General features: G+C 34.7%; 1 non-coding gene across 1 annotated transcript; it reads left to right on the top strand.

Annotated features, from left to right (window-relative positions):
- Positions 1-3,533: 3,533 nt before the first annotated feature.
- Positions 3,534-3,620, top strand: TRNAS-GGA. The gene has a single exon. It is a non-coding gene; the product is annotated as a tRNA-Ser (tRNA).
- The last annotated feature ends 19,004 nt before the right edge of the window (positions 3,621-22,624 follow it).

A 22,624-nucleotide genomic window follows, 5' to 3' on the forward strand; every position in this document is an offset into this window, starting at 1 on the left:
ATTAAGATTTCTTGTTCAAAGAATCTTTTGCATTCAGAAGTTTCATCGTTCCCATCACTTCTGACTAAATGGTTAGGTCCGAATTCTACAATGGAGCTCAGAATGAAATTGGTTCTTGAGCCAATCTTCTCAGTCTTTATTGGCTCGAAGTTCTTGATTTTTTGTTCTATTTCTATATTTCTATAAAGAAGATTCTTATTATTATGGTATGAATACATGTTGATGCTTTATTACACTGCCTTTCATGAGATTGCTCATAGACCTATTGGAATTTTATATCATTGGTATTCTTTTTCTCTCTTTCTCTTATACTTTCATTTATCCATATATTTTTAGTTTATTTTGCTTTATAACTTAGAATCAGAGCCCCGAAGTCCCACGGTATCATAGAATTACGTTAGGTACCATATGAATAGGCTTGAGAAAACCCCTGTATAGCTTCTTTTATTTCTCGATAAAGAGCAATATGACTAATAGTGGTTTGAATGTATATAAAAGAATCTGTTTTTAGACTTATTACTATTAGATAGTGTCCATAAATCTCATAAAAAGTACATAAAGATTCACAGTGAACTTCAATGAGAGTTTCTATTGAAGCAATAATGCGTTGGTCTAGTCACCACCGGAGCCACAAAGGACTATCTAAGTCGATTTGGTTCTGCCGATAAGCCCCAATTGCATCATAGGAATTCAAAAAAGGGTTCTTTCGCATACTTATAGTAACTATTGTCACTTCTTTTGATTTTAATATTTTTTGCGATTACATGAATTATATCTATTTACATAAATACCTCGATGATTTTTGCTCGTTAATACATAGAGTCCAATAAGCATATCTTGCGTTGGTATGGAAATGGGATCCCCAATAGCCGGATACAAAAGATTCATATGAGAAAAAATAAGTAAACGGGACTCTACTTGAGCCTCCAAGGATAAAGGTACATGAACAACCATTTGATCTCCATCAAAATCGGTAGCCTCTCATCATATTGCAGCAGGAGCATTCGGCATATTAGCGGGCCTATTTCATCTTAGCATCCATCCACCACAATGTCTATACAAAGGATTGCGTATGGAAAATATTAAGACCGTCCTTTCCAGTAGTATTGCTGCCGTCTTTTTTGCAGCTTTTGTTGTTGCCAGAACTATGTGGTATGGTTCGGCAACTACCCCGATTGAATTATTTAGTCCCACTCGTTATCAATGGGATTAGGGGTACTTTCAGCCAGAAATATATCAAGAGTTAGTGCTGGTCTAGCAGAAAATCAAAGTTTATCAGAAGCCTGGTCTAAAACAACCCTTATAACTTCCCAGTCATTTCCCATTTTTTTTTGAGAAACAAGTGGGATATCTCTTTGCAAAACTGTGCTCAATTTCATATGTGGCAATTCCGCCAAGAACGGGATTCTATCTTTATTCTCGTCCGATTAATCAGTTCTTCAAAAGATCTATCAGAATATGAAGTGAATGATTTGATCAATGAATATTCGATTCTTTCTTCAATGTAGAATCTATTCACACCAATTCTTCTATTTTTAATATAAAAAATAGGGATTCGGGTCGTCATTAATCATTTGATATAGTATTCAATACATATGTATATACGTTTATCCTTCACTTTATTCTTTTTCTTTCTGAAGTTTCGATGTAAAGATTCCTCTACCAACACATTAACTTCATTTGTTAGAATAGCTTCCATTGAGTCTCTGCACCTATCCTTTTCTTCTGAACCTTCATTTATTTTCAAAAAATAGGATTTGGCTCAGGATTGCCCATTTTTGTTCATTCCAGGGTTTCTCTGAATTTGAAAGTGATCACTCAGTAAAATCGTGCTAACCTTGGTATGGAAGTTATGCATGAACGTAATGCTCATAAATTACCTTGACTTAGCTGCTATTGAAGCTCCATCTATAGATGGATAAGATCCCAGTCTAGTCTATAAGAGGTTTTGAAAAGAAAGGGGCAATAATCATTTTCCTGTTTTATCAAGAGGGTGATATTGGTCCTTTCTTTTTTTATTTTTATTTTATTTAGTAATTTACTAGTATTTTACTTACATATACTTTATTGTTTACATTATAGAAAAAAGAAAGCAAGGATATTTGCCTGCATTTATTCAGGATTGAGTATTCTATTTCATTTTGTATGTATTTATTTAAAATTCTAGAAATATTACTTGTTCCTCTTTTTGCTAATGTTACTATATCTTTTTTATTTCATTTAAAAAAATATTAATTTTTACTTCATATTCCTATCTTTGAAATAATAATATCATTCAAATAAGAAAGAAGAGAAATATTCAAACTTGAATCTTTTGTTTTCTAATTTAAATAATGTAAAAATGGAATGCAAATAGGCGAGGGGGCGGATGTAGCCAAGTGGATCAAGGCAGTGGATTGTGAATCCACCAAGAGCGGGTTCAATTCCCGTCGTTTGCCCATACCCATATATCAAATTTTTTTAATAAATGATTGGCTAGAAAGGGATTTTTTTGGTAAACGTGTCACAAGCTTACTCCTATTTTTTTTTTGTAAAGTTTTTGTAAAAACAAAGAATTAAATTCGATTTTCTCTCCTATTTAATACAACGACGAAGAATCAAATTATCACTATATTTATTCCTTTTTCTATTTCTTCTTCCAAGTGAAGGATAACCCGAAGGGGTTGTGGGTTTTTTTCTACTAATTGGGGATTTCCATTCAGCACCCCCATCAATAGGATCAATTATAACAAGTCTCACACTCATACTTCGGAAATACAAAAACAAAGAAATTCCACGATCGAACTACCAAAACAAAATAGAATATACTATAAATTGGAGCTCTAAATAATTTATTTTGGACTCAAAAGTAAGGACTTCGCGGTTCTTATAGATCTAATGCATTTAAATTTCATCCAATAAAATGGAAAAATTATAAATCTCCAAAATAATAGATAGAAATACCGCAAATAAGGCCATTGCGACACCCATCAAAAGAGTAGTTCCCCACCCAGGAGCTACTTTACCATATTCCGAATTCAATGGTTTTAATAAATCACCTGCTACAGTTCATTTTGGACAAGCTTTAGAACCATTCTCAACAGTTGGTGTAGTCATAAATCCTGTTGTATTCATTGAGATCTGTTGACTTTGTATACCATTCTATTGTAAATAAACGATCCTATCATAGATCCATTAGGGTCTTGAAATTATATAAATATGATAAGAATAGAAACAACAACCCTAGTTGCCATCTTTATATCTGGTTTACTTGTAAATTTTACTGGGTACGGCTTATATACCGCTTTTGGTCAACCTTCTTAACAACTAAGAGATCCATTCGAACATGAATTGAATTTTTTAAACAATTTTTATGAAAAATTGTATCTTTATCTTGAAGCCTCGAAGGAAAGTAAAACCGTTCTTTGCTTTGACTTTGATAAAATTTTTTTCAGTTAAAGTTAAAATGGATTGATCGTACCTAGTCCAATAATGGAATATTGGTTATGATTGACTCGCTATTTACTCAGTTTTGGGGTCATAATCATTATGTAGGAGAGATGGCCGAGTGGTTCAAGGCGTAGCATTGGAACTGCTATGTAGGCTTTTGTTTACTGAGGGTTCGAATCCCTCTCTTTCCGTACCTTCATTTAATTCATTAATTTTACTAACAAAAAGTGCTCAAATAGCAATGGATACCATTATTCCAACAGCTAGACCCTTCTTTGAACTAAAGATATAGATTCTCAATTCCTGATTGCTTTGACGCGTAAAATAGAATTCTAAAAAATAATCATAATCAAAATACTGGAAAGAAAAGAGTAGATAAGGAATGAAAACAAGGAATGAAAATAGATCCTTGGTCTATGATATAAAAATAGGGGAAATCCAGATCAACATAAAAAATTATCGAATTCAAAGTAAATATCCTCTAGCACGTCTATCGATTAATTCTATTTAATTCTCCTCCAAAGATTAATGACGAAAGGTTGGTTTTTTTATCTGCAATTGAAAAAATAAATATCGATTGGATCCATTGATACACATTTTTTCTTTCATATTCTTAAACTTAAATGATTGCCGTGAGTAAACTTATAGGAATTGTTGAATTTCACTTAGTTACAAGTAAGAAATAATAATGAAGAAATGAAAATTATACAATTTCTTTTAATTTTTATTTTATACGGCTATACGGACTTGAACCGTAGACCTTCTCGGTAAAATAGATCAAACTTATTATTATTAAAGTGATTTGAACTGTTTCAAAGACCCAACATGCATTTTCTTGCATTGGGCTCTTTCATTAACTGATATTTAAAGCAGTTAGTCTTCCATTTTTTATCTTGACAAAAAAAAGATAGGAAATGGCTCCATGTGCTCTGATTCATTATCTGGGAGTATTACCAAAGTGTTTCAAAGGTGGGATTATCTTGACGTAGGTCTGTGTCTGGCCTAAATAAACCTAAGTTAAATGAAGTCTCTATCGTTTCTGCTTAAAAAATCAAATATGAAACTTCATACACCTTAAAGTTCATATGACCAAAAGAGATTTTTTTGAGGTCCTTATACTTATTATGCCTAGCATTGAATAGACTGGGTATTCACCTTATCATGATCTTAAATCAATGATGGGGTCTGTTTGGCACCTCCTAAATGGACATCCAAATTCCACCGAACCCTTTGTCAGGCTATGGTTCCCTCAAAGTTATGGAGTAAGACATCAATTTCTCAACAAGATCGATTTTTCTGATTGTATGATGAACTACCTTAAAAAATATTGGCGCACGTGTAAACGAGTTGCTCTACCAACTGAGCTATAGCTCTTAGTGCTTGTGATACATATTTTATCATGTAGATAAATTCTTGTCAAGATAAATATTCCATGATCTAACATCAACAATCTTTGATCTCTTTGAGAGTTATTCCTTAGATTAGTATTGCTTATAAGTAATATGATAGCACTTGCCATTCGTTGGTTATTCACAGCATCCCAAAAATGTCCGGGTTGAAATATGGCTTTCAAATTAAGTTTCGAATTAGTGGATGCTGCTAAAGGGAGTGGCGGTGCCATACGTAAAAAAGAAGAGACTCATAAAATGGCAGAGGCAAATAGAGCTTTTGAACATTTTTGGTAATCCATGAACAGGATCTATACATCTCGGTCAGAAAAGAATCAAGAGGAAAAAAAAGAATCGGAATTGATTGATAGATTTCTCAAAACAAAGGAAAAGGAAATGAAAGATGAAACATAAATCATGGATCAACTAAGCCTTCTCGGGGACTTTCTTAAAGAGGAGCCTCATGTAAATACCATGGAATAAGGTTTTATCCTATTCATGGAGATTTTGTAACTATTTAAAAAATGGAAAGTTTGACACAATTGGGATTTTTTTTGGAAATTGGAAGCAATTACTAATTCATGAGATGGCATGTACAGAATGAAAACTTCATTCTCGATTCTACGAGAATTTTTATGAAAACCTTATTACGGGTCAATCCTACTCTACTAGCGCTAATAGGCAGCATATGGGAAGAAGCGTTACACCTAGGAATCAACAACACAAAAACTTTATTCTAAGTCAGCCCTTCCCATAGCGGGCTTGGGGACTAAAAGAATGGTTAGGACAACAAACATCCATCTCGTTCATCCTTTGGATACCCGTATAACCATCAAAGGCTATTGAAGTGACTAATTCCTATAAATTAGGAGGCATTAAAAGATTAGATTAGAAACCTCTGGTAAAATGCCCGCCCGTAACCCACCAGATAAAGTATATTACATAGTCCAGGGATTGGCGACTTACCCATTCAGTGACTTTGGCACTGGACGTTCCTAAAATGGGGAATATCAAATAAATTCAATATAATATACGTCTTTTGGCATTCCATCCTTCCTTCTACTTTTAGGGCCTATTTGAAAGAGAATCTAGTACTTCTTGGTCGTGAATATCTGAACTGGTTGTTTGCTGTTCAAGAATTCTTGTTAGACAGTTCATACCATCCATACATAGTGTTTTGATCTAACATTTGAATTCTTTCGTGTTTCAGCAGTAACATATTCTTCCATGGAGAGAAGGTCAAAATATGGAAGAAACAAGCATTTCCATGACTCTACCACCCAGTCAATTTTGTTCCACTTAATCCCTCTTTCATGGCCATATATCTTTCCGGCTAAGGAATGGGAAATCTTTTTTCCGTTACATGAATCCAATTTTTATTTCATCTGGGAAAAGCCATCTTTTTCTCAACAATGTCTTTGTCATTTGATCCAATAGCGTTCTGTTAGATAGGAACAGATTTGATAAATATTGATAACTCTCGGATAGAGTATTAGAACGGAAAGAACCATTAGATAATGAACTATTGGTTCTTTTCCATCAATATTTAATTGAATTTAAGATAAGTTATTACAAATACAAGAGCGGGAGATGCATTATATGAACCAACATGCGGACCGTGTGAATAATCAATACAATATTTGATTCACACGATTTCCTACCATATGTAGTTCAATTTCATTGTATTTATTTAACTTAAGAGTTAAGAGAAGAACAAAGAAGACTTTTGTTCATTGTCCAAGAATGGTTTTAAAAAACAAACATAGTTTGTTTTATTTTAGTCATCCAAATTATCTATAAAAAATTTTAGATAAAATAACTTCCACCTTGTCAATTGCTAATGAAAGAATGAAATCGGGGTATATACCACTACCTCTTATGGGTAAAAAGATAGAGATCGAAAGAAATAACTCTCGGGGTCCAGAATAAAAAAAAGAATCCTTCGGGGCATTAAATAGCTTGTATCCATAGAACATCTGGCGTGACATAGATAATGAATGAATAGGAGTTACTATCATTCCAATTGCATTACAAAAGTAATTAATAGTTTTGGAATTAAAAGATATTTTTGGCCGGTAATTATTCCAAAAAATACTATCAATTCATCAACAAAACCACTCATAACTGGTAATGCAAGGAAAGCCATCAAAAAGTTACTAAACATCGTGAATATTTTTGGCATTGGAATAGCTATTCCACCCATTTCGTCAAGATAAACAAGGCGGATTCTATCATAAGTCATTCCTGCCAAGAAAAAAGTGCAGCACCAATAAATCTATGATAGATTATTTGTAAAAGGGCTCCATTAAGTCCTGTCTCAGTTAGAGAACTAATTCCTATAATTATGAAACCCATATGAGAGACAGAGGAATAGGCTATTCTTTTTTTTAAAATTCTGTTGGCCAAGAAATGTTGAAGCTGCATAGATTATTTGTATTGTACCATTATCATCAACCAAGGGAAAATATAGAATGGGCATGAGGTAATAATTCTATATTGATTCGAATTAATCCATATGCTCCCATTTTTAATAAGATTTTGGATAGAAGCATACAAGTACTGTAATGTGCTTCTCCATGCGTATCTGGTAACTATGTGTGTAGGGGGATAATGGGCGATTTGACAGCAAAAGCAATAAAAAATCCAATATAGAAGATTATTTCTAAAACAACAGGATATGACTGATTAACTGATGTTTCAAAATTTAATGTTGGTTCATTAGAACCATATAAATCAACACCCAAAACTCCCATCAAGAGAAAAATAGAACCCCCTGCCGTGTACAAAATAAATTTTGTAATTGAGTACAGACGTTTCTTTTCTCCCGACATGGCTAGAAATAGATAAACAGGAATTAATTATAACTCCTACATGATGAAAAAAAGTAAAAGGTCACGAGATGAAAATGATCCAATTTGGTCACTGTACATTGCTAACATGAGTAAATGGAATAAAGGCCTGATACTACCACTTGGATCTGGAATCTACATGCCGATGCTCACGATTTTGATAGCCATACCAGTGATTTGGAGGAGATCTCTCAAAAAGTATTTAGTGCACATTCCGGTCAACTTTCCATCATCTTTCTTTGGATGAACGGTATGTATTTTCACGGTGCTTGTTTTTCTAATTATGAAGCATGGCTAAGTGATCCAACTTACATTGGGCCTAGTGCCCAGGTGGTTTGGCCAATAGTGGGCCAAGAAATATTAAATGGTGACGTAGGAGGGTTTTCCAAGGAACACAAATAACCTCTGGTTTTTTTCTAAGTTAGCGAGCCTCTAGAATAACTAGTGAATTACAACTCTATTGTACATCAATTAGGGCATTGGTCTTTACAGAGTTAATACTTTTTGCTGGTTGGTTTAATTATCATAAAGCGGCACCAAAATTGTCTTGGTTTCAAGATGTAGAATCTATGCTGAATCACCATTTGGCTGGGCTACTAGGACTTGGATTTGTCTCTTAGGAGGGGCATCAAGTACAAGTATCTTTACCGATTAACCAGTTTCTAAACGCTGGAGTAGATCCTAAAGAGATACCACTTCCTCATGAATTTATCTTGAATCGATATCTTTTGGATCAACTTTATCCTAGTTTTGTCGAGGGAGCAACCCCATTTTTCACCTTGAATTGGTTAAAATATGAGGACTTTCTTACTTTTAGAGGAGGATTAGATCCAGTATCTAGGGGTCTGTGGCTGACTGATATTGTCCATCACCAATATCAGTACGACTAGTGTCTTTTACACATATGGATGAAGTGAGGGATTCGTCCATACTCTCGATAAAGTTTAGAAGACTATGACTGATCCTGAATAGGAATGAATGGTAAAAATAGCATCTCGTATCAATGGAAAGTTCTAAAAATATTTTATTGTTCCTAGATGGGTATAAAACCGTGTTAAAATTCTTGGAACAAAACAAAATGAATTTGGGTCAAATGAATTAATGGATAGAGCTGTGACTTTAATTAAATTATAGGGAAACAAAAAGCAATGAGCTTTTGTTCTTAATTTGAATGATTCCCAATCTAATTAGACATTAAATTTATTAGTGTCGACTCTAACTACCATCCATGTACGATCCATACTAGATTTGACCAACTGCCCATCCTACATCCTCTACGTTCTTGACAACCCATCTTTATCTTAGTAGAGTCTTTCAGTGGCACGTTTCGGTCCTCTTCCCCATTACTTAGATAAAGTGAGCCATCGATTTAGGTATAAGATACTATCATTACTGCCTGGATAATTAGACATCCAACTCATAATTACAAGAGAGAAGCTCTACCAACTGAGCTATATCCCCTCAAACCAAGTAGAGAATGCATGAAGTAGTCTGATGCTTCTTCTATTCTTTTCCCTGGCGCAGTTGGGCCATCCTAGACTTGAACCAATGACCTCGTCCGTGAAGTAAGTGATTGCACCTATTGTCCAATCAATTGGGAGAGAATTAATAGATTCCCTTTCGGGAGTGATTCATTCTTCCTGAACGCAGCATACAACTCTCCGTTGTACTGGGCTCTACAAGTGTGCTTTTTTCCCCTTTTTTCCTTACCCTGGCAAGTTTTTGTGAAATAACTTCGATGAGAAGAAAAAATAAGGCGTTAAGAGACCCTCCTGGCCTAACCCTAGACACTCTAAGATCGTTTTTCAAACCTGCTCCCATTTCGATTTTGAGTCAAGAAAAAAATGGCTTGAATGGTACGATCCCTCCGTCGCCCCAAAATGAAAGGAGTGATCTCATAGTTATTAGTTTATGAAGATTTTCCCATTGAGGCTGAACCTAAACCTGTGCTCGAGAGATAGCTGTCCATACACTGATAAGGGATATATGGATTCTAGAGAAGAGAAGAACTGTGGTGGTTCCCCCCAGACTGCCCGGATTTCATGAGTAAATCAAAAGTTAGATCTACATTAGATATCACCTGAATCGCCCCCTCTATCCTCCTAAAGAGGAGTTTGGTTTCAAATCTCGATTCAAACAGGAGGAGTACTCTATACTAATATGCCTTGGATGATTCACATCTTAGGGTCAGGTGCCGATGAGCACATTGAACTATCCATGTGATTGAGAACCCTTGCATCCCAACCACAACGACCTAATTATCAGGGGCATGCTCTACCACTGAGCTAATAGCCCGTCGTACGAGCCTCCTACTGGGGGCCCGCTATGCTAAAAGCAAGAGAAACCCCATCCCTCTCTTTCCTCTTTTTGCCCCCATGTCACCAAATAAACTAGACTTTTTCTATTCAAATTGAGGGGTGATATAAAATTGGTCTATTTTCAGCAACATATCCACAGTTAGCCCATTCATCCTAGTTAACAGTTCTAGCTCCGTATCAAGGTCACGATTGATATTGTCACTAGCATCAAGATTGACACTATCATCAATACCGTCACTATCATTAATATTGATATCATCAAGAAGAAAACCTTTAGGCTTGTTATCCAGGAACTTGTTCAGAGATACCGTAATGAAAAAAACATAGGAGTTTGTCGCTAGGTATTTGACCAAATAGGATCGTCCAGTTCCTATAGAACCTATCACTATAATACCCCTCGAGGGGGATAAGGCTAAGAGGAGCGAAAAAGGTTTTCCATGAGATGGGAAATGAAAACCATTTTCCCTACACGAAGTTTGTGAATAAGTGATTGTCTGATAATGAGCAAGGAATATCTGTCTTTCTGCTAAACAGGATGGATTGAACTCATAATTCATTAGATGATTTTTATGAATGTCAACTAAGTATTGTAAGTAAATTTCTCCTGGTTGTTCAATCATTTGATAACCAAAGTCATTCTTTGATAAATGATCACTATGAGTCAGATTCAATTGAATTTGATCAATCCAATTTTCTGTCGTTAAGGCAGAGAAATAAACCAAGAATTTTCTTTCTTCATCATGAATCGAATCACTGTTTGTGACCCAGGATTCTATTTTCTCATCAATCCAATCCCCGTTCACATTTTTTTTTAACAATGAATAGATATCTTTACTTGTATGACTTAGATGTGTCGTATTTCTTAAAAAAGTGATTAGATTGATGGGATTTGGTATGAGATCGATGATCTCGATGAGATTGATATTACAATCTTTAGTTAGTTTAGAAATATTCAATTTCGTGTCAATGTAACAATTAGTTATATTACGGGACAGCTCATGATGTTCATATCGATCTATTATCCGCCTCTGCATCTAGCGTTGGGTAGACCTTATACAATAATTGTCCTAGCTCTACCATATCTTTTGTTTTATTTCTTTTGGAACAATCACATACACTTTTATGATTATGGATCTACTACCAAAAATTCAATGCGTAATCTCAACATTCAATGTGTATTCCTGAATAATCTCATTTTTCAATTATTCAACCATTTCATTTTACCAAGTTCAATGTTAGCTAGATTAGTTAATATTTATCTCTTTCAGTGCAACAATAGGATCTTATTTATAACAAGTGGTTTTGTTGGTTGGTTAATTGGTCACATTTTATTCATGAAATGGCTTGGATTGGTATTAGTCTGGATACAGTAAAATCATTCTATTATATCGAATAAGTATATTCGATCTAATAAGTACCTTGTGTTAGAATTGAGAAATTCTATGGCTTGAATATTTAATATTCTCTTATTTATTACCTGTGTCTAATATTTAGGTAGATAACCCTTACTTATTTTTACTAAGAAACTGAAAGAAGCCATAAAAATAGAAGAAGGGAAGGACAGTGAGGAAGAAAGAGATGTAAAAACTACTTTCGAAATGAAGGGGAATAAATAGGAACAAGAGTGATCCACTGAAGAAGATCCTTATCCTTCTCATTCTCTTTTTTTTTGGAAGAAGGGTCGGAAAACAGAAGAAATTTGAGTGAATGAAAAGGACAAAATAAAGGATAAGGTTTTTATGAGGCTAATCTTGAGCCACCATCCAAGCGCGAATACCTGTATTTAAGAGAATATTTTTGGTGTAGAAAGTCTCAAATTCAGGATCTTCTGCTGTATGAATTTCCTGAGAAACAAAGTCATAGGCACGTAGGTTTAGGGATAGACTGACTACTCCAAGAGCACTCATCTATAAATCGGTTACTGGAAAAAATAACATAAAGAAATGTAACCAAGTTTATTGGAAAAAGCAACCCCAAAGATTTGGGACCAAAAGCAATTAGCAGTGACCATTGAATAAGTTTCTTCGGCTTGAGTTGGGTTAAAAGCATGGAATGTATTTGCACCATCACTATCTTTAAATAAAGTATTTTCTATGTTAGCACCATGAATGGCGCATAGCAAGCAACGCCCAATACATCGGCAACTCCCATCATATGAAAAGGGTTCAAGGGCTAATTATGAAACCCTTGAAAAAATAGGATGAATCGAAATATAGCTGCTACACCAAAACTAGGTGTAATGAACCAACCATACTGACTTAGTGGACAAATCAAAAATACAGAAACAAAAACAATAATTGGACCAGAGAATGTGGTTGCATTATAAGGTCTCAATTGAATAGATCGAGCAAGCTCGAATTGATGTAACATAAAATCTATTAGGCCAAAAGCTCCATGGAGAGCAACAAAAGTCCACAGACCCCCAATTGACACCAACGAGTAAAATCTCCTTGTGCTTCAAGACCTCATAGTAACAACAAAGAATGTGCTAAACTATTAGAAGGAGTAAAAACTACGGCAGTTAAGATATTGCAGCCTTCCAAATAAGAACTGGCCAATCCTAATCTCCTTGGTGCCTTCAGGAATGCAAACACAGGTGATGCTTGACTGTCGTCAGCTCATGCCATTAGGTATTGGGTTAAGTCTCACAATGAGTGCAACCCTCGTGTTTAGTTTCCATTGTTGAGTTTAGAACCCTGAACAGACTACCGGTGATTAGCCAAAGGAAGGTGAAGATGACGTCAAGTTATCATGCCCCTTATGCCCTTAGCAACACACATGCTGTAATGACCAGGACAAAGGTTCACAATCCCACAAGGGTAAGCTAACCCTATAAACCCATCCTTAGTTTGGATTGCAGGCTGCAATTCGCCTGCATAAAGCTGGAATCGCCAGTAATCGTCGGTCAGCCATACGATGGTGAATTCATTCCCAGGACTTGTACACACTGCCCGTCATACTATGGGAGCTGGCCATGCCCTAAGTCATTACCTTAACCACAAGGAGGGGGATGCCGAAGGCAGGGCTAGTGACTGGAGTGAAGTCGCAACAAGGTAGCCATTCTGAAAGGTGTGGCTGGATCACCTCATTTTCAGGGAAAGCTAATGCTTGTTGGGTATTTTGGTTTTGACACTGCTTCACACCCCCTAAAAAAGAAGGGAGCCATATTTGAGTTAAACTTGGAGATGGAAGTTTTCTTTTCTTTCTCGACGGTGAAGTAAGACCAAGCTCACGAGCTTATTATCCTAGGTCGGAACAAGATGATAGGACCTCCTTTTTTATGTCCCCATACTCCTCCCGTGTGGAGATATAGGGGCAAAAAAAATGAAAGAAAGGCATGCGGTTTCTTTCACCTTTGGAAGAGCGGGCCCCCAGTGGGAGGCTCGCACGATGGGCTATTAGCTCAGTGGTAGAGCGCGCCCCTGATAATTGGCTTGGTTTAATGGAAAGGCTTGACTAACTTGTTCCGATAGCAGCAAATACTATCCATACCATAATGGATCAAGGTGTGCAAGGAGCAGAAGTCATGATAAAAGGTCCCGATCTCAGAAGAGATGCAACATTACAAGTTATTCGTCAAAGTGGTATACTATTAACTTTCGTATGGGATGTAACTCCTATGCCACATAATGGTTGTAGACCTCCAATAAAAAGATATGTGTATAACTTGAATAGATCCATATACACCTTGTTTGACATAAGTATATAAGTCATGTTATACTGTTGAATAACAAGGCTTCCATTTTCTATTTTTATTTGTAGAAAACTCATGTGCTTGGGAGTCCCTGATGATTAAATAAACCATGGTTTTACCATGACTGCAATTTTAGAGAGATGCAAAAGCGAAAGCCTATGGGTTCGCTTCTGTAACTAGATAACTAGCACTAAAAACTATCTTTACATTGTATGGTTTGGTGTTTTGATGATCCCTACCTTATTAACAACAAATTCTGTATTTATTATTGCCTTCATTGCTACTCCTGTAGTAGTCATTAATGGTATTCATGAACCTATTTTAGGGTCTCTACTTAACAGAAATAATATTATTTTCACTACCATTATTACTACTTTTGTAGCTAGAGGTTTGCATTTTTACCCAATTTGGGAAGCGGCATCCATTGATGAATAGTTATACAACGGTGGTCTTTATGAACTAATTATTCTACACTTCTTACTTGGCGTAGCTTGTTACATGGGCCGTGAGTGAGAGCTTAGTTTCCATCTGGGTTTGTGACCTTGGATTATTGTTGCATATTTAGCTCCTGTTGGAGCTGCTACCGCAGTTTTATTGATCTACCCAATCGATCAAGGAAGTTTTTCTGATGGTATGCCTCTAGGAATCTCTGATACTTTCAATTTCATGATTATATTCCAGGCTGAGCACATCTTCCTTATGCACCTATTTCACATGTTAGGCACAACTAGTGTATTCAGCGGCTCTCTATTCAATGCTATGCATGGTTCCTTGGTAACTTCTAGTTTGATCAGGGAAACCACATAAAATGAATCTACTAATGAAGGTTACAGATTCGGTCAAGAGGAAGAAACTTACAATATCGTATCCGCTCATGGTTATTTTGCCCGATTGATCTTCCAATATGCTAGTTTCAACAACTCTCGTTCATTACACTTCTTCCTAGCTTCTTGGCCTGTAGTAGGTATCTGGTTTACCACTTTAGGTATCAGAACTATGGCTTTCAACCTAAATGGTTTTAATTTCAACCAATCTATAGTTGATAGTCAAGGTCGTGTAATTAACACTTGGCGGATATCATTAACCGTGCTAACCTTGGTATGGAAGTTATGCATGAACATAATGCTCATAACATCCCTCTAGACTTAGCTGCTATGATATTTAAGAATTGTGTCGTAAAAAACAAATGAATCGAAAAAAAAGAAATTTGTTTTTATTGAATTGAATGTGTTCATTCATTTTGACTACTTTAGCATATTTTTTCATACTAATTTCTAACTCATCTGGTAGAATAAATCTCCATTTATTTACCAAGAGAGCCGGGGGAATTTTTAAAGACTCTGGGTTGATTTTGTTCAAAATCATATAAAGACAATTCCTATTTGATATAGCTATTTGTGCAAGTATTTTATGGTTAAGAAGCAACTGTCTATTGTACAAATCGTGTATTAATTTACTATAACTATGGGAGACTCCCCTTTTGCAAATTACTGCATTTATCCGAGTGATCCAGAAATGAAAAAAAATCTCTCTTTTTCCTATCCCTATCCCGATGAGCTAAAACTAAAACTCTTATTTTCTGTTAAGTAATAGTTCTAGTAAGCCTTGAATGAGCCCCTCGAAAGCTTGATGCAAATAAACGAATTTTTGTTCTACGTCTCTGACCTATATATCCCTGTTTAATTTTGGTCATTGAATAAATGAAACTGTGATGAATAACTAATTGATTACCTTTCTTTCAGTTATTCTTTCACCCCTTCCTAGTCTATTAATAACAAAATGGATTTTTTCAATGTATAAAATCAAAATTCCAATGGCTCTGGCTACTCTAACCTTCCCGACCATGATTTTGTTATTTTTTTTTAGGTATTTCATTGGGAAATAAGAAAGAAATAAGAAATTGTATTTTCCTAGGTATCAAAAACATGAATTTCTTCTTGGAGATAATTTCAAAAATGGGAATTAGCAGTCGATTTCGTTAGCACCATACAATTGAACCAATTCAATTGTTTACTTATTCAATGAGATTGAGTTAATTTTCAAGCTCACCCAACCTATTTTAATTTAAAAATCTCAAATGGATGAATCAGAATCTTGAGAAAGTCTTTCATTTGTCTATCATTATAGGCAATCTCATCCATATTATCTATTTTATGGAATTCTAACCTAAACTTTATTTTATATTTCTATTATGATTTACTATTTGGATCTAATGGGCTCCTCTTCTTATTTTTTCTTATTTATTTTTTAATTAAATTTTAGCGTATTGATTTATTCCTAGCCTATTCTTTTCTTTGCATTTTCTTTCTTTTTTATGCCTAGCCTATTGAAATCTATTTTTATTGACCAATCAGAATTGCCTTCCAAGATCTATAATTGCCTCAAAATGTCTAATATATATACATTATTGGACCTTTTGAATAACAGCCAAGAAGATCTTATGAAAATTGAACATTTTCATAGCGAAGATATAAAACAGATATTGGGCACTTTAGAAAAATATTTCGTAATTGATTTAGCAAAAAATAAGTTTTAAATCTATTGGACTTATTTAGTCAAAATAGATTGAAATATTTACACAATTAATATATCATATATTAGAAATAAATTCAGAATTAAATTAACTAGATGTACCTAGGGAGAATTCGCTTTGAAGAAACTATTCCTTCGATACACATGTGCCCATCGCTATTACAGAACCGTACGTGAGATTTTCACCTCATACAGCTCCTCAGAGGTCACAAATAAATCTAAGGTCCCTTTCCTACTCTTTATCTTGATATGTTTGTCAGATAGAGTCAAAATCTATCCTAAGGTCCTAAATTAAACCCATGGAATTCTGTCTGCTATATTTAAAACTAACAAATAAGTGCTTCTGAATTGATCTCATCTTTTAAGAATTTTAATTTTTCTTTGCTGATTAATAACCTTATCATTAAATAAAATGCACTTTATAGCAATATCCTATATACATTTCAGCTTCGAATTTTCAATTATGAAAAAAATTAGAGAGTCCATTAGTTCATGAATCATGACAAAAATTTTCTCTCTCTAAATTGAAATCAAAATTTAATTATAGGAAAGAAAGTATATAAAAAAAAGACATCACTCCTTTTTTCTTTTGCAATTTGATTCTTTTCTTTGTATTTCAATTTTATTTTATTTCATTCCTATCCTCCATTCTCCTAAAAAGGGCCTTTCTTTAACCAAAGTAAAAGATTACTTCGTTCTTGATAGTTATTTACTTACTAAGTGGATAGGAACATATTCTGGATCAGAATCATGGGGAGTACTTCTTGATCATTTCTACGAATGCAAAGCCAGAATTTGAATTCCTTTTATGTACAGAAATATCCTCTTGGATAACTTCCATAATATCAATTAATAATCCTTTGTGTATCTTGGTCTTCCTAACCATCCACTCATTTTTTCTTTTAACCTCCCATTGTGGAAATCCATCTATGGTAATAGACAGTAAAAATTCCATAAAGTTGATACAGTTGATATTTTAAACCCACTTCAAGCTATCATGACAATTCATCAATCTTGGGGTAAACAATCTCTCTTGTGTATGTTTACTTTTTTCACCATTTGATTCTTGTACATAAGAAGTGAGACTCAACCTTTTCACTGCAAATTTAGAAGCCATTTTCTTTCACTCATATAACTATTTAGTTTAGGTCATCATCTCAAATGCTGAAGAAAAATTAAAATATATATAGTAAATTAAATCTTTTTATCCTTGTTTCTAGAGTTTCTAGAAAGAAAAGAATTTGGAGAAATTTTAGGTCTCACCGAATCACACGTAGAGATATTGATAACACACATAGAGCTAATGGTATTTCATAACTAATTGATTGGGCAGCTGCCCGTAAACCACCTAAAAAGGAATATTTATTATTTGATCCATATCCCGACATAAGAAGTTCAATGGGAGCAATACTTGAAATGGCAATCCATAAAAAAATACCAACACTAAGATCGGCTAGAATAAGGTGATTGCCAAAAGGAATTATTGAATAACTTAGAAAGATAGATATTACTGCTATGGATGGTCCGATACTAAATAAATGAGTATCTCCTGCAGATGGAATAAGGTTCTCTTTCAAAAGTAGTTTTGTCCCATCTGCTAAAACTTGAAGAATTCCTAAAGGGCCAGAATATTCAGGTCAGATATGTTGTTGTATTCCTGTAGATATTTCTCTTTCTAACCAAACAATTATTAGTACACCTATTGTGATTCCTAATACAAGAGTCAAAATAGGGACAAGCATCCATATGATCCCATAAGCTTCTTTTAAGGATTCCAATTTGGAAAAAAGAATTGATAGTCTCTATTTCTGTTGTATCAATTATCATTTCAACGATCAACTTCTCCCATAATGATATCTATGCTACCTAGTATTGTCATAATATCAACCAATTTCATTATTTTAAGTAACTGAGGAAGAATTTACGAATTGATAAAACCTGGTGGGTGAATTTTCCATCTTCAAGAAAAAATGCTCTGATCTGCTATGTTAAAAATTCCCAATTCTCCTTTTGGGGCTTCAACTCTCAAATAAAGTTCTTGTTTCGATAATTAAAAAGTTGAAGAAGGGTTTCTACTAATAAACCGATATTTAAAATCATTCTATTTTGGATCTTTTAATCTGTCAAAACTTCAGATTTCTAAATTTTCGTAACGCCCTCCTCGAATTCCTTCCAGAGCCTGTTGAATAATCTTTATGGATTTTGTTATTCACCGATTCATACTAAATAATGAACTAGCGAATCCCCTTCTCATTCTATTGAACCTTCCAATCAAATTCATCGTAAGACTCAGAATGATCAACTTTACGAAGATCCTATTCTATTCTAGAAGCTCGTAGCATTGGTCCCGATAAACCCCAATTTAATGCCTCGTCTTGCGGATAGTTATTGTATGATGTCTACCCAATACTAAATGCAGAGGCATATATTAGATTGATATAAACATTATGAGTTGTCCCGTAATAAAACCAGTTGTTACCAATACCTTCTTCTCGGTTCCTTCTTCCATAACCAAAGCTCGGAGAAGGAAGAGATAAGAGGGCCCTATGGAGAATGTGGTCATAAATCCATAATAGAGTCCGACTACAATGATCGAATTGATTATCTTTATGCATAAGGATACTACATTACCTAGTATAAAAGATTGAAAAATCATAACAAACCTCTCTTGTTTTTTTTCTATTGCAATTTCTGGATTATTATATGATGATTTTTTCACTTTCCATATATAAAAAAGAAATAGAAAGAGATATACTAGAAATGAAATTTGTTATGTCAATGAGACCAAAGGGATATTAAATGAATGGAATTGGGATATGGATGAAATATAACGAAATAGAGCCACTTTGAGGTTCCCTCTAAAATGAGGCATGTAAGAGAGTCACTACGAAGAAGTTCCGGGAGTTATGAAGGAAGCTTCGAGCTCATATTGGTCATGGGTTAGGAACAGGAATTCAACTCTATGAGATCGAATCTCTTGTTGTTTCTCAGTAGCTCAGTGGTAGAGCGGTCGACTGTTAACCGATTGGTCGTAGGTTCGAATCCTACTTAGGGAGATTTGATTGATTCTGAATAAAAGAATTCAGAATAAAGGGGCTCGCTTTGCCCGTTAACTGTAGGTAATTAACACTTGGGTGAATATCATCGCACCTATGGTCCAATCAATTACAATAGAGTTGTAATTCACTAGTTATTCCAGATGCTTACCAAAGAGACCCACCAACAGTCAAATAATTAGTGAACCTTAGAGATTGAGAGATATTTCTATAATTAGTTTGTTTCTCATCTATTTTTCTATCTCCCATCTATCTATTTTCTTTAGTTATTTACTAGAGCAATTATGATCTAGAAGTCGATCCGGGGCAAGTGTTCTGATCTATTATGACATAGCCTTGAGGCGCTCAACGGACCCTTTAACCTTTTAATAACCTTTTTGGGCTTTGATTGATCAAAAAACAACATTTTTGTGCAACATAGTGTATATTCATATAAGTTATTAGATGGAGCTCTTTAATTTTTTACCTAGAATATTGTAATTACTCTATTCCAAATTACGCTAGTAGCCTTGATAGAAGTTAGGAGCTTTACGGGTGCCTTCGGGAACCAATCCCTCGGGTGCTTCAGGACCCTATAAATATATGTAGGTTTTTTTGGTCCACGTGTATCTTGTCTTTACTATGAATTATTTTCCTTGGTTAACAATAATTGTTGTTTTTCCAATATTTGCGGGTTCTTTAATTTTCTTTCTTCCCCATAAAGGAAATTAGGTAATTAGGTGGTATACTATATGTATATGTATTTTAGAACTCCTTCTAACGACTTATGCATTTTGTTATCATTTCCAATCAGATGATCCATTAATACAACTAGTGCATGATTATAAACAAATTGATTTTTTTGATTTCCATTGGAGATTAGGAATAGATGGACTTTTTATAGGACCCAATTTATTAGCAGGACTTATCACTACCTTAGAGACTTTGGCAGCTTGGCCAGTTATTCGAGATTCTCGATTATTCCATTTTCTTATGTTAGCAATGTACAGTGGCCAAATTGGATCATTTTCGTCTTGGGACCTTTTACTTTTTTTCATCATGTGGTAGTTAGAATTAATTTTTGTTTAGCGATGGTTTGTTGATACAAGAAGGAAGTTTTGTAAAAGCAACGAGAAGAATTGCTCAGATACCCATAAGTGAGGCTTATTTGGGTCATGTTGTAAATGCCCTGGCTAAACCTATTGATGGTAGAGGTGAAATTTCAACTTCTAAATTTTGATTAATTGAATTTGCCGACCCAGGTATTATTTTGCGTCATTCTATATATGAGCCTCTTTAAATTGGGCTTATTGCTATTGATTCGACGATCTCTATCAGACATGGTTAGTAAAAATTAATTATTAGGGATAGACAGACCGGTAAAATAGTAGTAGCCACAGACACCATTCTCAATCAATAAGGTCAAAATGTAATATGTGTTTAAGTAGCTATTGGGTAAAAAGCGTCTTCTGTTGCCTAGGTAGTAATGACTTTATAGGAAAGGAGAGTGATGGAGTACACTATTTGGTAGCTGAAACGACGGATCCCCCTACTACAATACAATACCTTGCTCCTTATACTGGAGCAGCTCTGGCTGAATATTTTATTGATCGTGAATGACACACTTTAATCATTTATGACGATCTCTCCAAACAAGCGCAAGCGTATCGCCAAATGTCTCTTCTATTATGAAGACCGGCTAGTCGTGAAGCTTATCCAGGAGATGTTTTTTATTTGCATTCACTCTTTTTGGAAAGAACCTCTAAATTAAGTTCTATTTTAGGTGAAGGAAGTATGACCACCTTACCAATAGTTGAAACTCAATCGGAAGATGTTTTGGCTTATATTCCTACTAAAGTAATTTCCATTACTAATGGAAAAATCTTCTTATCCATCGACCTATTCAATTCTGGAATTAAACTTGCTATTAATGTGAGTATCTCCATTTCTAGAGTGGGGTCTGTAGCTCAAATAAAAGCCATGAAACAAGTAGCTGGTAAATTAAAATTAGAACTAGCGCAATTTGCAGAATTTGAAGCCTTTGCACAATTTCCTTCTGATTTTGATAACGCTACTCAGAATCAATTGGCAAGAGATCAATAATTACGTGAATTGCTTAAACAATCCCAATTGTCTTCTCTCATAATAGCAGAGCAGATAATAACTATTTATACCGGAACAAATGGCTATCTTGATTCATTAGAAGTTGGACAAGTAATGAAATTTCTTGTTGAGCTACGTACTTACTTAAAAACTAATAAACCTCAGTTCTAAGAAATCATATTTTCTACCAAGAAATTTATCGTGGAAGCAGAAGCCCTTTTGAAAGAAGCTATACCCTGCCATAATGTTATGTGCTTCCAATGCCAATAAAAAGTAACCCATCCAATAGTATTTAACCCATTCTCAATCAACAAGGTCAAAATTTAATATGTGTTTATGTGGCCATTAGGCAAAAAATGTCTTCTATGGACCAGGTAGTAATGACTTTACAGGAAAGGGGAGCGATGAAATACACTATTGTGGTAGCCAAAACGGCGAATTTCCTTGCTATATTACAATAACTTGATTCTTATACAGGAGCAGCTCTGGTCAAATATTTTATGTATCGTCAATGACACACTTTAATCATTTATGATGATATCTCCAAACTAGCGCAGGCTTACCGCTAAATGTCTCTTCTATTACGAAGATCGCCCGGTCATAAATCTTATCCAGGAGATGTTTTTTATTTGCATTCACTCCTTTTGGAAAGAGTCACTAAATTAAGTTCTAGTTTAGGTAAAGTAAGTATGACCTCCTTACCAATAGTTGAAACTCAATTGCTAGATGTTTCATCTTATATTCCTACTAATGTAATTTCCATTACTGAATGACAAATCTTCTTATCCGCTGAACTATTCAATTCTGGAATTAGACCTGCTATTAATATAGGTATCTCCATTTCACAATGGAGTCCGCAGCTCAAATAAAAGCCATGAAATAAGTAGCTGGTAAATTAAAATTAGAACTAGCACAATTCACAGAATTAGAAACCTTTGCATTATATGGGCGGAATGCTCAATGCACTAAAATAAAGCAAAATAGAGGTTTGTAATTGTATAATAGTATCTGAAAACATATCCTTAATTCACTAAAATAAAGTAAAAAAAGGGAAGTGAGAACATACCTGGGATGCACTAGGCACCAAAATCATGAGCATCCCTAGATTGGGGCATATTAGTCGTCAGAGGCGGTGGTGGTGGCAGTGCACTACTAAAGGGTGCACCTGCTTATTTAGATGCACTCTTCTGCCTATCGATGAATGCAGTCTCAATCAAATTATGTCTGGCCCTTTTAATGACCTAGTCATATGGTATATCAGGGTCCCACAAGTCGT

Source organism: Capsicum annuum, chromosome 12 (assembly GCF_002878395.1).
Source record: "Capsicum annuum cultivar UCD-10X-F1 chromosome 12, UCD10Xv1.1, whole genome shotgun sequence".
In the NCBI taxonomy this organism is placed as follows: domain Eukaryota; kingdom Viridiplantae; phylum Streptophyta; class Magnoliopsida; order Solanales; family Solanaceae; genus Capsicum; species Capsicum annuum.